We start from the raw sequence: 5,317 nt of genomic DNA, 5'->3' as shown, positions 1-5,317 counted from the left end.
GAAAATGTGGAACGCTTCACGATTATACGTGTCATCCTTGCGCAGGGGCCATGCTAATCTTCTCTGTATCGTTCCAATTTCAGCATATGTGCTGCCGAAGCGAGCACAAACTGCCATCCGACCTGGCCGCTATATATAGTCCTATAAAAGTAAATATTTTAACTTAGGGAGATTATGTTTTAAATGAGTTAATTCTGAAAGGTTTTAGGTAGCACTCTATGAATGTTGCAGTTAAAGTGTAAAAAATATAATCAGGGAAAAAATAGGTAATAATTTGTCACTAATTAATATGCAAATGAGATCTGCGCCGCCGCACAGGATCCTGGGAAAACATGGGGCCTATTTCCTACTGTACAACGGGCATTACTATTGTACAGGGCCACACGGGGGAATTACTAAGGTACATGGGGCATTACTACTGCACAGGGGGCATTCCAATTTTACAGGGGCTCACAAGAGGCATTACTACTGTACAGGAGGTATTAGTATTGTACAGAGGCTCCTCACAGGGGGCAACACTACTGTACGAGGGGGCATTATTTTTCTACATGGGGGTCACAGTTGGGCAATACTACTGTACAGGGGGGCATTATTACTGTACTGGGGCTCACAGAGGAAATTACTACTGCACAACGGAGCATTACTACTGTACATGGGGTCAAAGGTGGGCATTACTACTGATCTTGAGGGCATTGCTATTCTACAGGGGGCATTACTACTGTGCAGGGGGCATTACTACTGTGCAGGGGGCATTACTACTGTACAGGGGGCATTGCTACTGTACAGGGTGCATTACTACTGTGCAGGGTGCATTACTACTGTGCAGGGGGCATTACTACTGTACAGGGTGCATTACTACTGTACAGGGGGCAGAACTACTGATCTTGGGGGCATTGCTATTCTACAGGAGGCATTACTACTGTGCAGGGGGCATAACTCCTGTACAGGGGGCATTACTACTGTGCAGGGGGCATTACTACTGTACAGGGGGCATTACTACTGTACAGGGGGCATTACTACTGTACATGGGGTCACAAGTGGGCATTACTACTGATCATGGGGCATTACTACTGCACAAGGGGGCACTACTATTGTACAGGGGGCATTACTATTGTGAATGAGGGCATTACTGCTGTACATGGGGGCATTACTAGTGTACAGGAGCTCACAGAGAGCATTACTACTGTACAATGGGACATTACTGCTGTACAGGGGCATTATAATTGTACAGGGGCTCACAGAGGGCATTATTACTGCACAGGAGGCATTACTCATGTACTGGGGAACACAGGGGGCATTACTACTGTACATCAGGTCATTACTACTGTAGAGGGGCTCATTGATAAGCATTACGTTTGTACATGGGGCTACTAATACTATACAGTGGCTCACAGGGGACAGTCTCTTGTTTTTATTTCTCTCTGTTTATCTTTTTCAGGTTCCCATTTGTGGACTATGGCGGATTTCTTGGACTACGGCGGTCCTGCTATTTTTTTTTTTTTGTTTGTTTTAATAAAGTAGTGAATGATGGAAAGTGTTTATTTTAATAAATCATTTTGTTAAATTGTGTATGTTGTCTTTTTTTTATTACTGGGTTATTAATGGGGGTGCCTGATAAACACCTCTCTATTACTATCCCCTGGGCTTGCTGCCAGCTTACATTACACAGCTGACATCAACCCCAGCTACCATTACTCCGATTGCCACTGCACCATGGCAATGAGGAAGAGCTGGGCAAAGCGTCAGAAGTAGAGCATCTAGTGTGATGCTCCACTTCTGCAACAGCTGCAGGCTGCTAGTTTTAGGCTTGGACAAGCCAATAACCATGGACCTTCCCAGCCTATCAGCCCCTAGCTGTCTGCTTTTCCTTGGCTGGTTACCAAACATAGCAGGGAACCCAGTTTTTTAATCAACTAATTTATTTATTTATTTAACCCCGTCACTAGTACGCCATTGGTCGTGTCACTGCGGTTACCATGGGCTCCGGCAGATCTGATCAGCTGACGTGCGTGTGTTAACCCTTTAGATCACACTGTCAAACTCTGCTCCCGCCACCGTCAGTGGCCCCGTGATGCGATCACGGGGCACCGTTGTATTTCCATGACAGCTCGGGGTCAGATTATTACTCCTGATGCTGTCATGAATCACTTCCTGTGAGAGTCAACAGAATGCCAGCACTCTCAGGAGACCAGGATTTCTCCTGATCAGAGCGATGCTGCAGCATCTCTCTGAACAGGAAAAGCCATCGCAGTGTACAGTCATAAAGTCCTCTAGGGCAACTAGTAAAATCAGTAAAAAATATTAAAGAAATAAATAATTATGTAAAATATGAAAAAATAAAAGCTAAAGCTCAAATCACCCCCCTTTTGCCTCATTAAAAGCAAAACAATTAAAAAACTAAAAAACAAAACAAAATTGAGACGCCCCTGAGGTAACCAGGTGTCACAAAACAAGGTAACATCACTGTAACAGCTCGGGTCCTACATAACTGTGCCAGTCAGTACACACACACCAGCACACCAGGACACATACACTCCAAAACCAGGGCGGGAGACTCCCATAGAACCAGGTGACAGGGCTGGGCACTGTGAGCTAACAGGCAGACAACTGGGTAGGGAGAGATCAGACCTGGGGGAGGAGTGGATGGCCTGGGGAGTGTGGGTAGACAGTGGGAGGAGTCAGTTAGCGGGCTGAAGAGAGTGAAAGTAAGCAGTCGCAAGGAGGAGAATGAGTTGTCAGTAAAGGTGTCAAGACAGACAAAGGAATCTTGAGACACAGTGAAAGTAGCAAAGACCCCGCCAAGACCTGAGTAGAAACAGCAGCCACTCAGGGGAGAAAGTATCTGGAGAACGAGAGGTCAAGCTCCAGGGACAGTGGAATGCTGTGGGAGTGGAAATCCAGGGCTCCTAGTACTTTGCACGCACGGGGTGCAGATCCTAGAACACACCGGGACTTCAAGCCGTCTATTAACTCTGCCAGGTGGGTGGGTTTCCAGGACTCATCTGCCACCATTAACATCCGAGGCATAATCAGCAAAGGGAGGACCAGGACATATTCCCTTAAATAGTCCAAACTGCCTGCGGCAGGACCCAGACACCAGGAGGACCTCCAAGTGCTCCACGCCAGGGAGGACCCACACACACACACACACACACACACACACACACACACAAGTGCATCGGTGGGCGAGTGGCACCAGGTCAGCTGGCACAGGGACACAGGACTCGGGCACACTTGGGATCCAGCACGTCCCCAGGTTGCGAACCCAGCTGTAAGTAAAGCGACCAAACTGCACTCCCCTGTCTGGACTGAGGTATTTCACTGCACCTCCACATTAACCCCTACCTACCCCTGGGGAAAAGCCCTGCTCGCGTAGGGCTTTACCATCCACGCTGCCCCATCCATCACCCCCAGGGAAGAACGGCAGCGGAGGCCATGCCATCCCTGGCCGCGCACCGCGTGTGGCGTACTCGGACTATTTTTATTATTTTTCCCATTTTTTTTAAAAATTGATCGACGCGCCCCTGGATCTGGGACCCCTCGGGCCACGGATTGCCCGGATCCGAGCAGCTCGGCTGCCCCGGGGTGCGACAATACACATATTTGGTATTGCTGAGTTCAGAAATGCCTGGGCTATAAAAATATAAAAGCAATTAATCTGATTAGTACAAGGTGTAGCGAGAAAAAATATTCCAGATGACAAAATGATGGTTTTTGGTCATTGCAACATGGCCCTAAAATGCAATAACAGGCGATCAAATCATCATATACAAATATGGTATAATTAAAAACATCAGCTCAAAACGCAAAAAAAAAAGCCGTCACTGAGCCCCAGATCCCGAACAATGAGAATGCTACAGGTCTCCGAACATGGCGACAAAGCGCTATTCTTTTTTTGGACAAACTTCTGCTTTTTCTTCACCCTTTAGATAAAAGTAAAAGTATACATGTTTTGTATCTACGAACTCGCACCGGCCTGAGGCATCATAATGCCGGGTCACTTTTACCAAATTGTAAACATGGTGGCAAAAAAAAATCCTACATTGTGGAATTTCACTTTTAAATTACAATTTCTCCACTTTTGGATTTTTTTCCCCCATTTTCCAGTACATTATATGGAAAAAATGAGTGATGTCATTCAAAAGTACAACACACGGCCCTCACGTGGAAAAATCAATACGTTAGGGCTTTTGGAAGAAGAGGACGAAAACCGAAAAGGAAATAAAGTAAAATGGCCATGGCTTGAAGGGGTTAACAAGGCCAGAAATGTTCTTACCTCAAAAATTGACAAAAAAAAAGTACATTTGGGTTAATAAATGCGTCAAAATATGGAACGCTTCACGAATTTGCGTGTCATCCTTGCGCAGGGGCCATGCTGATATTCTTTGTATCGTACCAAGTTTAGTAAATGTGCTGCCAAAGCAAGCTCAAACTGATATTGGACCTGACCGCTATATATAGGCCTAAAAAAATGGGATATTTTAACTTATGGACATCATTTTATTTATTTTTTTTAATTTATTTATTTTTTTTACAGTAAATTCTGAAAGATTTTAGGTAATATCCTATTAATGAAGAAATCAAACTGTAAAAAAGCTAATTAGGGAAAAAATAAGAGATATTGTGCAATAATTCAATATGCAAATTAGATCCACACTGCAGAGCATGCTGGGAGGAAGTGAGGGGGCAGCTTTTGCCTGTGATAGATGTTGTAGTATAAGGCTGCTTTCACACCTCCGGTTTTTCCTGTGCGGCACTATCCGGCACTTTGCAGGAAAATCGCAACCGTTTTTTTTTTGCTGCCGGTCGCGTTTTTTCTGCATATACTTTAATTAGTGCCGCATTGTGCCACAAGGCCTTGCGTTCCATCCGGTTTTTGCCGCATGCGGCAGATTTAGCCGATGCGGCGGCCGGATGGAACGTTGCCTGGCACGTTTTTTCGTGCGGCAAAAAAAAAACGCATCGCCCCGCATTCGGCCGATGCGGCGCATTTTTCAATGCATGCCTATGGCGGCCGGATAAGGCGCGATGCGGCAATAACCGCATCCGGCCGCCGCATGCGGTTTTTGCCACTGCGCATGCTCAGTAGCATGCCGCAAGCGGCAAAAACCGGACTGGCCGCAAAGGAAAAACTTATGCAAAGGATGCGGTGTTTTCACCGCATCCGTTGCATAGCTTGCACAGCCGGATTGAGCCGCAGAGCTCAAGCCGGATGTGTGAAAGCAGCCTAAGTGGGAAACAAAGAGGGACATTACTACTGTGTTGAGGGATGGAAGGGGACATTACATTTGTATAGGGGCACAGAGAGGTAATTTTT

General features: G+C 46.1%; 2 non-coding genes across 2 annotated transcripts; both read right to left on the bottom strand.

The window, feature by feature from the left end:
- Positions 1-107, bottom strand: LOC142313536 (U6 spliceosomal RNA). Its single transcript, XR_012754530.1, has one exon. It is a non-coding gene; the product is annotated as a U6 spliceosomal RNA (small nuclear RNA).
- Positions 108-4,322: 4,215 nt separating this feature from the next.
- On the bottom strand, positions 4,323-4,425 carry LOC142313568 (U6 spliceosomal RNA). The gene has a single exon (XR_012754562.1). It is a non-coding gene; the product is annotated as a U6 spliceosomal RNA (small nuclear RNA).
- Between the last annotated feature and the right edge of the window lie 892 nt (positions 4,426-5,317).

This window comes from Anomaloglossus baeobatrachus, chromosome 5 (assembly GCF_048569485.1).
Source record: "Anomaloglossus baeobatrachus isolate aAnoBae1 chromosome 5, aAnoBae1.hap1, whole genome shotgun sequence".
NCBI lineage: Eukaryota > Metazoa > Chordata > Amphibia > Anura > Aromobatidae > Anomaloglossus > Anomaloglossus baeobatrachus.
This window is presented reverse-complemented; position numbering and strand designations above follow the sequence as displayed.